At 38.8% G+C, this 18,630-nt stretch overlaps 1 long non-coding RNA gene across 1 annotated transcript; it reads right to left on the bottom strand.

Annotated features, from left to right (window-relative positions):
* Window positions 1-1,545: 1,545 nt before the first annotated feature.
* Window positions 1,546-17,178, bottom strand: LOC115287658. The gene is made up of 3 exons (XR_003906580.1): window positions 17,110-17,178; window positions 2,160-2,235; window positions 1,546-1,651 (listed from the first exon to the last, which is right to left on the bottom strand). It is a non-coding gene; the product is annotated as an uncharacterized LOC115287658 (long non-coding RNA).
* Window positions 17,179-18,630: the final 1,452 nt, after the last annotated feature.

Below are 18,630 nucleotides of genomic sequence, written 5' to 3'. Positions count from 1 at the left end.
AGTTTATTCGTCTATGAAACAAAAGTTGAATTTGATTATTTTCCTCAAAATCAGTTCTAATCCTGTAACATTTGTTACTCTTGTTCTGCTTTCTCTTTCAGGAAACAGGCTACTACTTCACAGGGACTGAAAAATAACAATTATCATTTGTTTTCTTCCTGTGAGGTTCCCTTAAAATTCTGAACTTTCTACCTTGTTTTCTTTTTCCAGAAAACTGTAGATCCGCTTTTCAGCCGCATAGGTACTCATCTGTGGATACTACAAATAGGCTAGGTTTTATTCCTATGAAACTTCGCTCTAAGATGTAAGTGATGATATTTTAGAACCTAGGATTTTTTCTTACCAGTTAAAAAGGTCCAAATGTAGCTCTGTAATACGTGTTCAAGATCAGTCAGGGCACTGAGCTTCCCATTGCACCTGGAGTGTTCAGATCATGGTCATGTGGCCTCAGAGGTACCCTGTTGTGTAAACCACTACATGCCAGGACCGCTTCGATGACTGATGCACCTTATCTCATTTAGTAGCCCCTAAAGAGCTTTAGGACAGGAGACACTCCAGTGATCTTTGGTTGACAGAGTGAAACTGATACATAGACTGGTTAAAGAACTTGCCCAGATTACACACCTAATATGATGAGGAAGTACAGTCTCAATTCTTCACCAAGTTTCAGCTTATAACATCACAGTTCATTTAGATTATATATATATGTATATATGTAAAATTAGATATACATAGATTGATAGCTTCTGAAATGACTCTATGGGATAAGGTACAATTTGCATTTTATCAAATTCTTATTTTAATATTCTAAATTTCAAATGTGACCTTACAAAATAAGCTTTTACTAATTGATTCCAATGAATATGAGGTATGTCTATTTATCTCTACCTTATATATTTGTCATAAGAATACTTTTAACATCAATAATTTCCCTTTTTTTAAATTGGGAACATGAGCTAAATAACGTTATCTTTTTACTTTTTTTTGAGAAAGAGTTACAGTGTAGCAAGTGGGGGAGAGGCAGAGGGAGAGAGAATCTTCACTTGATTTTAGCCAAGAGGCCAAAAAGCAATGGAGGGGAGAGAGAATCTTAAGCAAGCTCCATGCTCAGCATGGAGCCCGACATGGGGCTCGACCTCAGGTCCCTGGGGTCACGAGCTGAGCTGAAGTCAAAAAAAGTCAAGTGCTTAATTCTGTTAAGTATAGAATGTGCTCTGGAGGTAGGTGGGGGGATGGGTGAAAGAGAGGGGATTAGGAGCACACTACCTTCAGGAGCACCGAGTAAAACATGCGAGTGCTGCATCACTACACTGTACACCAAACTAACGTAACGCTGCACGTTAACGACCCTGGAATTTAAATTGAACAAATAAATATATGTGTATAAAAATAAAAGAATGTGCTCAATAAATTAGCTTAAGAAGGTATCTGATATCTAGACGGTTATTTGGGAAGTCCCTGTTTACTATAAGCTCCCTTTAGTGCTAACTTATGCCTAGAGACAGTTCTCTTCTAAACGTTTCATAAGATGTAGTCTCTTAATTCTTAACATCTGATCACAAATATGAAAAAAAAAAATCTTACCCACTGGTCCAAATGTACCTGTACCCATGTTATTATTCATGGAATTATTCTTCTGTTCATTGTGTGCCTAAAAAATATGTTTTTAATTTAACCAACGGAAAATTTGTTAAAAAATTATTATAACAACATATTGTATCCATTCTTTAATTAAGGTTGGTTTTTTATGTTGTATTTTTTAGTTTAATTTTTTTTTTGTTTTTTTTTTTTTTTAACTAAATTTTGTAAAGATTTACCCAAGTCCATTCAGTGTTAACATTCAGGAATATTTCCCCAAATCTTTCGCAGCTTCTGTTACATCTTATTGTATTTTCCTGATATTACTCCCAACTCCTCAGACTGCTAAATGGCACATAAATTTAACACATGATACTAAAGATACATATATAGACTCACAAAACATACAATTAAAATGATTTTAAAAATATAAAAGAATGAAAATAACTTAAAAAAAAATTTTTTTAACTGTCTTCATTATACCCTGGGTACAACAGGGTTGGACACCTAGTGACAGAATTACAGTACCCAGTCAAAATTAGCCTAACCATAAACGTAGACTATACATGTGGATTAATTACCCCTCTGCTCTGTTGTCCTCGATAATCTGGGTTGGGTTCACTGAAATTTGGCACTTCTGAATAAATTATACAAAATCTGAAAGAAAATAAAGCACAAATGACTTCTAAACGAATCAACCCATCTTGATATAGCATGCATTAACTGATAAGAATGAAGAATTTCGGTATCAAATGATTTAACTAAAAAGAAACATGCTAACTATTCATAAAACTGCCAAATGCTATGTTCCATAAAACAAACTACTTGAAAATATTCAACTGCCTACAATGTAGAAAACCTTCTATTTTTTAATTCTGTATGCAAAAATTAAATCATGTCAAAGATCAAGGACCCAGGAACATTTTGTAAGACCAAACATTAAGAAGCTAAGTTTGGGAAAAAAAAAAAGTAGATGACCCAGATTCAGGCACAAGGACAGTGTAAACATCCCTTGACATTATATATCCTTAATTTAGTTGTATGTGAATGAGAAAGATTTGACCATGATTAGGCAGCAGAGCTCTGTGTACTAACCCTGGATATATTCAGAAACAGCTGTGGCATAGCAAAGGAATTGTTCAACAAATCTAGATATTACCAGTAAGTATATTTGGAGAGATTTAAATTTTAATTTAAATCTATTGCTTCTTGGCCTTTGACTAAGATCAAGTATAAATTCTACAGCTTTAGGTTACCTTGTTGAAATCCAGTAAGCTAAAGCCAGTTATACCAGCCTACCCAACACAGAACACAAAAAGCAGGGTATTTTTCCTTCCCTAAATTCTCCCATCCCTAAAGTTTATCCAAGTCCACATCCTTTCATGAACCTTTTCCATTTTACTGTTATATGCTTTTAGAGTGTCTATTTCAGAGCCCCCATGTGCACAAACATCAGATATAATAAAAGGAATTGAGCATGTACGTATTTCCAAGTGCCAGGTGCCTTCCTCTGCAAGAATCCGTTTTCTACCTTCTTTTTTTTTGGTCTCCCTATTGGAAGGGGTAGGTGGAGGTTGGTTATGCTATATAACCCATTAACTGACCTCCAGTTCATTCTAAAGATGTTAATTGTTTACTGATTGAAGATCCTTTCAGGCACTGTGATGCATACAGAGATGAATACCTTGTCACATCCTTAAGTAGTTTATCATTTTCCTGTCTAGATAAGATTTTTGCCTCATCTAAGCAGAGAAGAACACGTCTTTGCTAATGTGTTTCCATTTTCTGTTGAATGAGAAATTGAACAGATGTCCCTGCTGATTTAGTTATGAAAATATTAGTATAATAATTTGGTCAATCTATATACTACTAAACATACTTAATATTGTTTGATGCTTTTAAAATAATTACTGTCTTTCAAACTACTCTTAGTGCTCAGTGTCTGTAGTATGCATTTTGGCATTTTATTACATTCAGTTTTACACCGTACACATATTTCTGGTTAGTGAGCTTTTAGAAGGTCATATCTATATTCCTTGTCTCTATATCTCAGCCTAATCCCTAACATGATATATATTTGCTGAATGAGTTAATATTATAGGTATAAATCTTTTCCAGAAGGTTATCCAAAGACCACATGAAGCAATCAGTCATGTCTTCTTTAATTTCTCCTCACACCAGTTCCGTGCTTAATAGGCAGCACATGTTGGACACTGTCCTGTCAACTTGAAATAGGAGAAGTAGCAGTGGGCTGTTCCCATAACCTACTGATGTCTATGTGTTTATAATGGAGAATGAATTAATCTTGTGATTTTAAAAGTCCTTAAATATACCAAAATGCTTTCTGTCTTGTAAAGTTTACATCAGTTTCCATTGCCATAACTCTCTTCTTAATTTATTCTCCTATTCTCTTTTATTGGTAAAAAGAAAAAAACACAAAGGAGGAATACCTGCTTACAGGATTCTTTGAGGAAACTAATAGGAAAGTGCAAAGTTAGATCCTTTGAAAAAATTTCTGTTAAGAGAAATATTACAGGGGAAAGGAATTTGTATACTATATAGCAGTATGCAGGGGGCAGTCCTTAAGTGTTCAGAGCTGGTTATTGAAATATTGTCTCTGTCCTTTCTTTTTCTTCCTCACTTCTGGCTTCTGTGAGATAAGGGGATAGAATAAAGAACTTTCTTTATTGCTCCCTGTTATTTCTGCATGAGTACGTATACTTGAAAGGTGGCTGGGTAGAAGCTCCCTGATGCCAGAAATGTAATTCCAGCAACTTCTCACACACTGTAACATGAGTATTTCGTGATCAGCTGAGTAACCTCAGGCTGGCTTCCTGTTACTCCAGGCCCACCTCAGACCAAGAGGGGAAAATGCTAAATTGTGGGGAAGTGGGTTATGGCAGGGTACTGGGCACCAAGAGAGGTCCTGATAATTATGGGGCCAAATGTGGAAGGAAAGTTAGACTCCTTTGCCTAGTAGCTGAAATTAGAGTGTTTTGACCGATCTTTACATGAGTATTTCAGGTTTCCATCTACAAAGTGATGAAGAGTAATTCTGAGGAACATGAGGGAGTGAGGGGATGAAGCTACATGTTGAGTACCGCTTTCCTGATTCCTTTATCGTGTTTTCCAAGCACTTTCACCCTCTGATGAACTCTTTGGCCACTCAGCTCCCAAATGGTAAAAGTCATTTTAAATATACGTGTGAGATTATTATTTTTTTTAATGACACATTTTGGGGTTGTGTATGGGCTGTCTTAATCATGAGCCCCTGGAGATCAAGGATCCAGTTCACTTAGTAAGGTACTAGTTGGGTACTCTCCTAAATCTTGTTTTAGGTGCCTAGGATGAGCAGTGAACAAAGCACAGGAAAATCCCTGTCTTTATGGTGTTTACTTGCCAGTGCAAGGGAAAAAAGGTTTAAAAACAAAAACCACTGTAGTAAGTACTATGGAGAAAACCAAAGCAGGGAAGGAAGAGGGAGGGTATGTTGGGCAGGAGAAAGGGGAGGTTGCAGTGCAATTACAAAGTAGGTAGTCAGAGTAGATATGATCTGAAGGATGAGTCAGGAGCTGAAAATGAGGATGAGACACATGGGGGAAGAGTATTTCAGGCAAAGGGAATAGAAAATGAAAAACCCTGTGGTGAGAGCCTGCCCAATGCATGCAAAAAGCCCGCAAGAGTTGGGAAGGTGGAGAAGGTTAGTAAGCAACTAGGAAAAGCATGGAAGCCAAGGTCAGGACGATGGCGGCTGGACCGACCACATAGGGTCTTACAGTCCATTGTAGGGAGTTTGAGTAGTATTCTAAATAAGATGGGAAGCCATTGGAAGGGTTTTTAGCCAGAGTGGTAAGACAGGATGTGTTTTATTAGAATCTCTGATTACTGTTAGGGAAGGGCCTTGGTGGAGCGGGGGGGAGAAGGGGAGACCAGGTTAAAAGAAAGTGATGACTCCTACCTGAATAGCATTAGTGGGTGCTAATAATACCTGATAAGAAACCAGATTCTGGTTGAAGGTAGCGCTAACAAGATTGGCTGATGATGCATTTAATTAAGTGGTGTGGAAAAGAAATCAACATTTGGCATCTAAGCAAATAAGGCTAACTAAAATGAGGAACCTGGAGGTGGAGCAAGATAGGGGGGGGAAAAAGAGTTGTTTTTTGACAGGTTAAGTTTGAAATGCCTCTTCAGTATGCAAATGGAGGTGTCAGAACAGCAGACACACCAGTCTGGAATTCGGGAGTAGTTCTGTGCCAGGCATGTCATGTACATGTGGGACTCCAGAGTGGATAGGCGATGCAGCTGTGAGACTATGAGATCATCGAGAAAATGAGTGCTGCTAGAGAAGCAAGAAGTCTGGGCACTCCAACGTTAAGCCGAGGAGATGAAGAATCAGTAAAGGAACACAGGAAGAAGCAAGCAGAAATAAAAGGAAGACCCCGGGAACGTGTGGGTACCTGGAAAGGAAGTGAGGAATATCATGGAGGTGAGAGTGGTCTGTTGAGTCTAGTGGAACTGCCAAGTCAAATAAGCTGAGGACTGAAAAATTCCCATTTCCCCTTCAGCAACCGATAGCTGGTGGGCATGGGTGACTGTCATTAGCACAGTTTCATTGGACTGGTGAGGACAAATGCTCATTTTGGAGGGGGTGCCAAAGATAATGGGAGATGAGATTAGAGGCTCCTGACAATGTTGCAGTAAGGCAGAGAAATAGGGATCTATTTCTATGTTCTCCAAATAGGTTGGAGTTTCGGGGTTTTTTTTTTTAAACATAGGAAAAACTGTTGATGGGAAAGATTAAATAGGGGAAATGAATGAGGAGGGCAGAGGGGCAATGTCCTGGAGAAGATCACCCAACACACTGTCTACAGAGGGTGTTCCCAGAGTTTCCTCCACTTGCCTTGGACTAGACTCAAGAACGCTCTGGGGAAACAGTACCCCCACTAAGAGCAGTCTAGGTCTTCCCCAACTTCTTGAATTCTGGGTAGGCAGGAGGGAGTGGGATCTAACACACAAAGGAAGTGGCTGTCCTTTGCTGGGAACTCCAGAATGTCATGCCATCACTGTTCACAGGAAAACAGGCAAAGGACAGGAGGATAGGTCCAGGCTGGAGGGTGCATGCAGCAGGAAGTTTTCTTGTTGATTTTGTGCCTCCATGAAATAGGAGGTGGTTATTGGCTGAATGGGAGGATGGGAGAGGACCAGAGCTTATGTGCGTAAGTGACTCCTCTGTGCCCTGGAGAACAAATGTATGATTAAGTGATTTTTTATCTAGATGAGCTTTCAATTTAATAGTTACATGTTAATAATGAAGCAAAGCTCCAGTAGCATTTGGAATGGCTCTTTTTATTCAAGTATGGTCAGCAATTGTTAGTTGGTTTCAATCTTATTAAGCACCTTAATATTTTTCTTGCCTTTGATTTTCCTTCTCATTGAAGAATCTGCCTTGACACCAACTTAAACTAGAGGAATTCTAAGTATTCATTGAATGCTAACACTGCTATTAATGCTGGTAATGGGAGAAATTGAGGTCTCTTAAAGAGCTCATCATAGTCTAGTTGGGAAAGGGATGTTAAGTACAGAGAACTTTGGAAACACCTCTAGATGATGTGGCAGAAGGCTTTTCTGAATTAGGTAGGGCAAAATGGCATATCCAAGATGCTTTTCTTGCTTATTCAGATGATTCTAGGAATTGAGCATTCTTTACCCCAAGTCTATTTTTTGAGTCTTGCTGGACACTACCTTTGCTGTGATTATTGTACATTAAACCTAGCTATATTTATGATCTGAAATTAAAGAAATCGGGTATGACTCTTCTTTCTCAAGTTCATGATAGCAAAATCCTTTAGAATATTCCACATGAACTATACAGGCTGATTGCCTTTTCCCCTTATTTCTGAAGAATATTGTTTCATGTTCTGTTCCCCTTTCCAGTTCTAGCCTCTAATTTTTTTTAAATTTTAATTTAATGTTTAAATTTAGCCACATGTTCCAGTTCTTGTCTTATTCAGGCCCTCACAGTTATCTCTTATCTATAGGTGCCTTTTAAGTTAACGACTTGTCGGTACAAAGGACTCTGGTCTATTCTTCACACCCCTATCATGTTAATCTTCCCAGAGTAAACTCAGGATACTCCTTGCTCATAAGACGTGTTTAAGTGGTTGCCCATTGTTTACAGAATAAAGTCCAAACCCCTAGAGCCCTGGCTTTGTGTCATGACCTCCGCGTGCTCCCGTGATGAGTCCAGCAGCATCAATTACAATAGCGGCTTCAGATGCTCTCCTTCTGTAGGGAAATCTCAGGGTCACTCTTGCCAACAGTAGTGGATCCATCTGTCACTTAAAATATTTTCTCAGAGAAATAGCAGTAGTGACTTCTTGAGAACACTTCCTTAATCCTCTGACTTGTCAAGGCTTTCTGCTCCTAGGACCACAACTCTTTGATGCTCTGACATTTTTATAATTCCTTTCACAAGTAGCGGTTCAAAGTATTGAGGCATGCAACTTTGTTGTGGACCATGTTAGGTTTCAAGCACCAGCAAATGGATTGCTTCAGATACACTGCGAGGCACACCAGTATTTGAAATCTGACTTGATATACTTGGTGCTTCAAGACAGATGGTGCATTGCTTCTGTGCCTAAGAGCATTTGGCAGTGCTGAAATTGAGCCTTCTGTTCAGTCCAGAATAATTCAGTGATGAGTGGGCAACTTTGTACCTTTTTTTTTTTTTTTGCTTGATTTGAATATTTGGAAATGTTTTTCAGCTTACATGTTCACGGTAAGCACCTTCATGAAATGACATTACAGGTGTAGTAAGTACATAATCAGTGGATAAGCACTATGTAGCAGTTTGGCATATGGCAGTAGCTTGTTTTTATTTTCATTACAGTGATAATGTTTCTAGTAAGATTAACAAGTATTTGGCCACATTTAAACACAGGCATATAAAACTTTGCAGATTTAAAGTTAACTGTTAGCTAAGCTAATGTTAGTTAAGATCAAAAGGGAAGTTTTCCAAATGTTACTGAAGGGAGTTTAAAGGAGCAGAGGTTTTTCAAGTCTCGTATTGGTCGTCTGTCCTCAGTTTCCTTTTATTCCCCCTGGTTAACACCTCTTCTCAGGCACCTCACTAAGACAGCATTTCCTTCTTTAAGGCCTGGCCTGGAAGACTGCAATGAAAAACATCTCTAAAGCCCTATATTTTGTTACTTAAAATTAGAAATCGTTTTGTGTTCTTTCTGATGCGCAGCTTGTTAGAGCCTCCTTGGTGATTAGCTAGAAATGTACTTTCTCTCTTCATAACTCTTTCATAACTCTGTAGTTATCATTTGGGGAATGCTGGGTGTTAAATATAGGATGCCAGAAGCTCACACGACAACACTCCAGTGGGGATCTCTGAAGAAAAATAGCAAAAGCACCCTCTTCTGAACTTGGTTGTGGGTCATAATGTTGATGGAAGACAATGACGGTTGATATAGAAGAGGGCACTGTACTGCGGAGGAAACATCCAGACCATTTTTAACTTTGGGGAAAGGTATACTCTTTTGAGCTTGGGTTAAAATATTGTATTGCCTGCTCTCATAATGCTGGAAGGATAAAGAGATCAATAAAAAGTTTCTTCAGATTCTGTAAATCAGACTTGTCTCTGTTTTCTCTACATTTCCTGGGACACCAAGATCACAAAGGCTGGTGGATTCTGGTGGTGGGAATATTAGTGTTGGTTCTATAATGTTACTGTAAATTCTTTTAATGACATTACATTTACCCTGGCCACAGCTGTAGATCTGTTTCACATCACATTTTCATGGACGAGTCTCTTAGTAAGTTCCCTTTTCTGTAGCATATATACTTTGCACATGTCTGGAAGACTCCTTGCCTGTCTACCACAGAGTGGCATATGCATAGTTTGGGAACACAGGACACACACACACACCAAAATGACTGATGACTTCTCTGAAAATCACTGGACTCTGCTTATTCAACACAGTAAGGAATATAAACCTTAGCTCCAAAGTTGGGGTCCTGCCCAGGAGTGTTTAAAATCACCATTTCCAAAATAAATCTGTATCCAGTGGAATCCGTATTACACCTATATGAAAACTAATTCCCTAGGGTTGTAGCCTGGCATTTTGACACTTCCTCTTGAAAGAAATGAATGTGGAGATCACACCTTTTAAATACAACTTTTAAAGTTGTATTACCACTTAGAATAATTAGAAGTCACTCATTTATCACAATAGTTTGCTTGTGGGTAAAACATCCAATAATGATTATTTCGGTTTGAACTGTGGGTCTTTGAGATATTGAATCTAGAGCCAAAAGTGTAATGAACCACCACCCTGTGATAGAGTAACTATGCTTTCAAATTTCTTAATGTCTGTAGGTGTTTTTTTGTTTTTCTTTTAACCCTTCTGGACCTGGACTTTCTGAATTCTATAATTGAACAAAAGACAATAACACTGCAGAAATACTGTAGTGATGGGGGGAAAAATGAGTGCTAAGACACTGGGCATCATAAACAATCTGGAAAGACTTTTTAAAGCAGTAAAACAAGACAATTGTATGTTTGCAGCATGAAGCTTCACTATTAGAACTTTGTTTTTGCTTGTGCTAATAGGTTGTGTCGCATCTTTTTTTGTTGTTTTTTGTTTGTTTGTTTTTGTCTCTGGGCTCTGAAGATTGAAGTTTACTATTAATTGCCAAGAAGATGTGAGTATATATCTTTTTTTTAATTTAACACCACCAATAACATACATATTTACTAAAGGATGTTTGATTATAATTAAGATTGAATCTTAAGCTGCCTTAAGATTCTTCAGGGATTTTACATATGCAATCTGGTCTAGTCTAATCATTTCTAGATGATCCTTCGGATTCCCAGATGTCCGTGAGTGAGAGAGTGAAGGAGTGAAAATTTATAAGCATTCTGGGTGTGGTGGTAACAAATTCCTGCACATTCTTCTCAAGAGAAAAGTCACACATTTCCTAATCCTGGAGGTTTTAGTTCTATGCTCTTTCCGCCAGACCAACAGTTAGATATTTTCATGCCTTTTTCCTCCTTTCTTGCTCCCTTCCTTTCTTCTTCCTTCCTTCCTTTTCCTTTCCTTTCCTTCATTTCCTTTCTTTATTCTTTCCAGAAGAGGGTGGTGAAAGGGTCTGCCAGAACCAGAAGCTAAGCAGTTTAAAACACAGTTAAAAAAAAAAAAAAAAAAATATATATATATATATATATATTCCAGCTTTCAGAACTGTTCCTCTTCAACCTTTTCTGTTCATTGGAATAATGAAGCCATTAAACTGTGATGTAAAGAAGTCCATCCAGTGGTCGGAGCTCTGTAGAAAACAAGGAAATAGACTGGTGTAGATGGAGCGCTCAGTCCTTTCCATTCACTAAAGCTGGAGGAGGGGACAACATTTACCTTTAACTTGTACTGTACCAGATATAATGGGATTGTGAGCACCTTCCAATGAATATTTGTGACTTTAATTTAAATACTCACATGTTAGAGTGTGTAGGTGTCAAATTACTTTCTCCTAAGGCCACTTAACATTTATTTCCTGTAGCCTTTGGAAAGGACAGATGAAATGTAAAGCCATAATTTACTGATGGTGCTAGGTATTTGTGAAAGCTCAGGGTAATAGAAACATTTTATTTTATATTTTTGTTGGAAAGTAAATGCAGTATATTTAAATGAGCGTGTTTCGATAAGTGATTAGTGATATGCCAGAAAGCTTACACATATATTTGCTTCAAGGAACTTTACCTCTGGATTTAATAAAATTCTCACCCCAAAGATGTACAGAAATTGATTTAAGGGATGAAATGAAAAACCCACAAAGTTTACTTCCTCCACTTTCCTTCCCCCCTTCCTTGCCAGCCCTTCCCTGCATGCACTGTAGAAAGAGCAGAGGAAGTGAATACACAGTTACACATCCTTGCTCGTTTATTTAAACAGAGTCAGAGAGGGTTTTGGGGGATATCTCACAACTGCAACACCAACCAACCAGATCTTTGCCACGCCCCCATATCTTCCCATAAACTTTGAGTATCTGGAGAATCGGCCGGTGTTTTTAATTTGGTAACAAGCAAAAATGTAACTATACAAGAAGTGTACCTTTCTTTTTTAATTCATTTATATTTTTTCTTGATGCTTTGCATAAAGACCAAAAAGGAGCTTTGGCTTCTCACTGGTCCCACCAGCACTGTGAAGTTCCTTGGGGCTGTGCAGTGTCCCGTAGCACACCATAAATCTCCACTAGATGTCAGTGTGTCACTACATGAAACTGGTTCAATCAGTTCTTGAATATACAGGGTAAGTGAACTCATTTATGATTTTCAATAAGAATGATACAGAGCACTTTTAGGATACAGGTTAGTAATGGTATTTGTCCTAGCCGAAATTAATACAAAATGAACTCTTTTATCTGAGGATTTCAATATTCTTCACTTGTATTCTGATTTTGTCAGAATAGCTTCAAAGAGATAGAATGCAAGTATTCATTTTACATTTTACAGTAGAGTAACCTGAAGTGCAAGAGGACATAATGGCCCAAGATCACATAGTCGGCATCTCGTGGACCCCGGCTAGTATTTCTGCAATCACAGAACCTACTCTAGCTAAATAGTGCTCCTTAGGTATGGATTCCCCTTCATCTGTCATTTGTATTAACTACCTTGCCTATAATACAAGTTCAAGAAGAGCGAAATAGTAATCATTGTGGTTATTGGTTAAGTTAGTATGGGGATGTTACAGATGGAATTTTAAGGTTTTAGCAAGATGTACAAAGACAACATGCTAAACCAAGACAATAACAACTATATTTTCCATATACTGTTTTAGAGATGATGCACTCAGCCTCATGTGAGAGTCATCTTAGTTCATGTACTCAAGTGTAGAAAGAAAGGCAGTTGTAATTTGGTTTTCAAGTTTTCAGCTCTACGGTATTTGGGGATCATGAGGCATATTGTAGGTTTTATGCCATGTAATTTCCTTCAAGAGGAGTCTGCTTATGATCCTGTATATTGGTATTTAAATAGTGATTTTCCCCAAATTGTATAAATATGCAGGTTATAACTATGTAAATATTATGTTTGTAGATAAAGATTTAAAGAATTCATAGAAGAGATGTCGGGATGGTGGATTTGTGGGTAAGTTTAATCTTCCCCTTTATGTGGTAATACTGTTTTTATAATATAGAGAAAAAATGATTTCTCCTTTATTGTCTATGTAAAAATTTCCCACAATTTCAGTTTCATACAGGTGTCTTTCATATCAGTGACATACATTGTAAACAACTGAAATGCAAGAAGATTCAGTTTGGTTTGTTGACTTCAAATGTGTCTATTAAATCAGAACTCAGGCTTATACTGGCAGAAGTTCGGGGTCATATTTTCAAACTTTACTGTGAATTTTAATTGAAAATAAATGATTGTCCAAACCCCAGGAGGTTGTTTGCTCTAGTTTTTAGTACATTGCCAATGTTAACTCAATATTTATGAAGTGTTTATTAAATGTAGCTCTCCTCTGCCTGTTTTCATTTTAAAAGCTGCAAGATTAAGAGAATTTACAGTAAAGTTAGAGAAATCTTCAAAATTAAAAATCCTAATAGCTATTGGTTTTGCATACTTGAACCAATGTTTTGATTCAGAACTTCTACATATCAAATCATTTGTGGATTAAATTGAGATATAAAATAACTTCACATGTGTCAAACTTGCACTTTTGTGCTAGGGCTCATTTCAAAAGTACTGTAGCCATCATTGAATTATGTATAAAGTTCATGGAAAATAAAACTTACACAGCTGATCAGTGAGTATCAGTTGGAGAAGTTGGGCATGTGTATCAGAATTGCCTAGAAAGCTTTTTTTAACCTGTATGTGTTTCCTGGCCACCATCCCCATCCTGTAACCCTGATATTTGGAAACCTTGACTTCCAGATTTGACAATGGGGTAGGTGGATGGAGGAAGCAAATGTGCAATCCCAGGACTCCTCAGGGTGCTGCAAAGTTCTGGTGAAGATAGTATTTACTGATGCAAAAACAATCACGCCACCCCAGGTGTGTGCTCAGTTTAAGTTAATTCTATGACTGCTGGAACCACAAGGTTGTTACAAGCCTAAAACACAGTGAATACTGGGCTTGTGGACGGCTGGAGTTATGAGATAATTGAAACAAGTCTCAGTGATCGATTAGTAGAGGTGATTGGATCCCCGTTTGGGGGTGAATTCTTTGTTTAATATAAAGGAAAAGAATCCAAGTGAAGACCAAGACCAGCTCAGCCCATCTCTGGTCTGGTCTGTGGCATATCAAATATACCCCTTCCACAAAATCTATATTTTCTTTACCAGTTTCTCATTGTGCCTAGAATCTTACCATTAGAGATTCATTCTTGGCTTCAAATATAGTCACCTCTAGAAATCTTTTCTTTATATTTCTGATTTTACAGGAATCAGTAATAACACATTAATTTTTGTCAGTGAGTATACACTAAAGCTCATTAGCTTAGAAAAATCACTCCCCCTCCCTCCACACTTGGCTAAGCAAATTGTTGGGTTAACTGGAGATCCTGATGGAGGAGAGAGTAAAACAAGCCCTGAGCACTGTAGCTACTGCTTAAGAGCAGGCAGGGCTGATTAAAACCTCCTGGAGAACAGAGGAGATTGCCAACTGAAGTGCAGATTCTTGATTGTGTAGGGTTGGGGCAGGCGATTCTGTGTTTCTAACAGCACCCAGGTGATGTCCATGCAGCTGGCATGGGGGAACTTAAACCCCTTCACCTGTTTGTAGCCAGTCCTTTCACGCAGCTCGCAGGAGCCCATTAGACCAGAAGTTCTTGCACTTGAGCGAGCCCAAGAAGCACGAGGACAGAGTGCTGAGCCCCACCACAGAGATTCTGGTTGAGTAGTTTGGGCCACGGATTTGCCTTTCTAACTTCAGATGCCAAGAACAGAGTTGGGGCAGTAGTGCTTTTCACAACATGTCTGCAAGGCAGGTCTGCAACTCTCACAGAGCTGGTATCCCGACATGTGCTGAAGTTCTGAATTGTGGGTGCTTCCTGACATGCTGCAAAGGTGAGCCCCACATTGTTGTTTTTGCCAAAAAAAATATCAGCCAGGAAGTCTCTTCATTCAAGCTCTCATGATTTTCTTTTTGTCTTTGTAAGTTTAGCCACACACAGTAAGATCAAGGTTTTGTATTGATGCCTTTCTTCAATATTTATAGGAGGATAAACAATATAATTTCAGTAGGCACAGGACTTCAAAATTATTTATGTCACAGTTTCCTGGCTGGGTTGAATTGCTTAAAATCCCCAACTTGCTTAAGGATATTCAGCGGGAGCCAGGATTGATACTGTTTTAATTTTTTTAATGTTTATTTTTGAGACAGAGTATGAGCAGGGGAGAGGCAGAGAGAGAGGGGGACAGAATCCAAAGCAGGCTCCAGGCTCTGAACTGTCTGCACAGAGCCCTACAAAGGGCTCAAACTCACGGTGAAATCATGATCTGAGCCGAAGCCGAATGCTTAATCGACTGAGCCACCCAGGCACCCCAAAAGTGTTTTAAATGTTGCAGGCTTGTCTTGGCAAAATGTCTTCAAAACTTCCATAGAAATATTTTAAGAACTTGAGGATTCTTAAATTTTTTCACTTTCAAAGTTCATATCTCCTCAGAACAATGCATATTCTATTTTTGTTAAGTTTAAGGTTATATAGGCTAAATATAAAAGTATTATAACAAGTTCCCTTGAAAGGAATTTCAGTCATAATCATTATTGCAACAACCTAAAATACAAAACTGTTACTCAGATTTTTGTTTTCCAATTAGCGTCTCCGTTTCCATTTATATCAGCTCTCTTCAGTCTCTCTGTGCTGTCATCATTGTTATGAGAAATACGGTCACAGTTCCTTACTCTTCACAGAGCAGTATTTGATAATAATTGCTTCAGCCTAAGGGTTATCACAATTTAATTTGTCTCAAAGATTAAATATGGTAAATATGTTTAAAAATACATTTTAAAACGTGTTCAGTATAGAGATCATACCTTTTTCATTTTCAAATTCATTTTGTTCCTTTCATTAATGTACGGCCATTCAGTTTGAGTTACGTTGTGCTGTGGTGTGTGGAATTTCTCCGAGGGCACGAACTTAACGTAGGTTTCCTTATTGGGAATTGGTATTGAGAAGTGCTAATAATAAAGCATCTCCTGCCACAGCTGGGTGTTAGAACTGGAAATAACTAAGAAACCCTGGTTTCCTAACAATTACTCCATGAAATTACAATGATAAGATTCATCAAATATTGCTTGTTAGAGGCTGGTCTTCTTAGCAGTGCTAATCTGAAGAAATGTATCCAAAGCACATTTCTTTTCCTTTCATACTTACAGCATCCTGTAGGTCATCTACTATGGAGGATGGATTTCCTCAGTAACTTTCAATGCCAACAGTTCAGTTACAAACTGTTCTATTATTATAAAAGATTTTGACTTGGGACACCTTCTCCACCTCACCAACCCACTTAGGCCGGTTTCCTTTGTTATACAGCCTATCAAACCAGGCTCTTTTCTTAGGAGAAAGCAGCTTATTGTAATTAGGATATTTTCTCGTTTGGGTATCTATCTGTGTGTCTTCTCTAAACATCTCAAGCAGGTGAACACAAGGACCATGCCTTCTGACTCCTTCCCTGCATGCCCAGGGTCTAGCGTGCTGATAGTAGCTCAAGAAATATTTATCAGTTACTTGCTATTAAAGATGGCTCTCTACTCCTGTGTGACAGACATTTCCCTAGGTCATTGGCCTTGGGGGACAATCAGAAAGAGTGTTCATAGATATTTTGTGCTTTGGTCCCTCAAATGTCTCTCTAAATAAAGGAGAAGTTGCTGGAAAGTCTTTCACCTGCCTTCCTTTTATGAAAATGTAGCTACCTTGACTTTTTTTATGAAAATGTAGCTACCTTGACTTTCTCTGATGGACTTCCCAGCGTGAGCCCGAGAACCCCCTGCCACGGCCACCTCCGCACGGCTCCCACCCGTGTGCGGGGGGGGGGGGGGGGTGCCAGCACTTCGCACACAGGCTGTGTGCTCTGTGGAGGCGGGAGCCCTCACGGCTTGCAGAGCCCAATTTCTCCTCCATCTCACGAACCCACACTTCTCCTTTTCTTTTCCTTTTTTTTTTAAATTTCATACTTCTCCTTTTCAGCAGCCCCCCACTCCTCCCAGTACCTGGGGACTGCTGAAAATCTTGTTTGTCTCTCCTAGACTACAAATAGGCTCCTTGGAAACAGAGTTGTCCTTTTTCTATATTCAGTGTCTAACCTGATGACTGTCACATTTTCGTGCCTTTAGTAAATTTTTATGGATGAAGCTTTATTGAGGGGGGGGTATTTTTTCTGAACTCAGGGCTAGGAACTTGAAACTTTGGTTTTGTTCCTCCTCCTGGTAAAATTGAGTCCCCCCAAAGCCCATCACCAGAACAGCTAGCTGATTAGCACGCTGTTCCTAATGCTTCTGGAGCTGCTTTATGAGTTGTTTCTTACCTTTCTCAGCCCCACTCAGCCTGAGCATTTTCTCCTTCCTCTTCCAGGGAGCTGTGTGCTCCTCAATAGCTGTGTCCTACCTGTGTTCCAGATCCTCTGCCCAGCCGGCCATGTGTCTCCCACTCACTGGCATAATTTCCTGTGGGAAAGGGGGTGGGGATTTTTGACTACAAAAGTGCTCATTCTTATCTTAAAATGTGACATGAAGGAAATAGATAGAAGCAAATGTTTTGCATCCATTTTATGTCTACATTTAGTATTGTTGCTATTTGGGGGAGGGTTGTAGGTCTATATTGTTGTATGTTGTATGAGTTTAAAATAAAACAATGTTGGGGTGCCTGGGTGGCTCAGTCGGTTAAGCATGTGACTTCAGCTCAGGTCATGGTCTCAGGTTCATGGGTTCAAGCCCTGCGTCAGGCTCTGTGCTGACAGCTAGCTCAGAGCCTGGAGCCTGCTTCCGATTCTGTGTCTTCCTCTCTCTCTGACCCTCCTCTGCTCGTGCTGTCTCTCTCTCGGTCTCTCAAAAATAAATAAAAAGCATTTAAAAAATAGAACAACTAGATCTTGCATTCATACAATCTGGAGCCTTTTGCCCAGTTCCGATTTCTTTTTGTTTTTAATGGGACAACATTTAGACCTTGGAACATTGTTGGCTTTTCCACAACCTGATTTTCATGAAGATGGCACCTTCCCTTTCTCTGTGTGCCCTGGTATCTTTTTCATAGTACAATTCACTTATCTGGGTTTATTAAATCTTTAGTTTTATGCTCAGTAGAAAGGAGTTTATAGTTACCTTAAAGCTTTTAACAAGACTTTTTGTTTTTCCGCTTTATGAGAAGTAGGCAAAATTTGATTAGTTAAAACACATTTCAGTATTACATAGTACGACCGGCCAGATAGTGTGGCGGTTAACAACATGAGCTCTCTCCCTCCTGTTTGCTTTGTAGCCTTGGGTAAATCACTGAACCTCTCTGTGGCTTAAATATTTCATCTGTAAAACATATATAACAGTAGTGCTTGTTTCACAGAGTTGCTATAAGGATTGGATGAGACAGGGCTGTAAAGATTGTAGCATAGCTCCGCATTAGCCTGGCATAGATTAGGTGCTCTATCAATGCCAGTTCTGGCTTTTGGATGTGCACAGTGTCAAACAGCTCCTGATGGTCTTTATTTCCAGAAAAGGAACCCAATTTCCTACACAGTCTCACTAGCCGTGCTCTTTCTCTAGCTCTAATCTTGTAATTAACTGTACCTACTTCACCCTCTTACAGGGGACTTATTTCTTTAGTTGGCATAAGCATTTCCAACCATCAATGACCTTTTAAAAATGCCACAGAAGTATAATAAAGTGGTAGGTAATTTGTGTCGTAGAAGAGCCTCCTTGTCATGATATTACAGAAGCACCAATGCTTCCCCCAGAGTCGGAGGACACATTCTTGTACCTCAGGAAGCTGTCTTTGATTTGGCAAATGTTTAAATAAATCTCTTAATCATTGTTAAGTCCTAAATGTGCTTAACCGA

This window comes from Suricata suricatta, chromosome 3 (genome assembly GCF_006229205.1).
Source record: "Suricata suricatta isolate VVHF042 chromosome 3, meerkat_22Aug2017_6uvM2_HiC, whole genome shotgun sequence".
NCBI lineage: Eukaryota > Metazoa > Chordata > Mammalia > Carnivora > Herpestidae > Suricata > Suricata suricatta.
The sequence above is the reverse complement of the archived record's forward strand: the minus strand, read 5'-3'. Positions and strand labels throughout refer to the sequence as shown.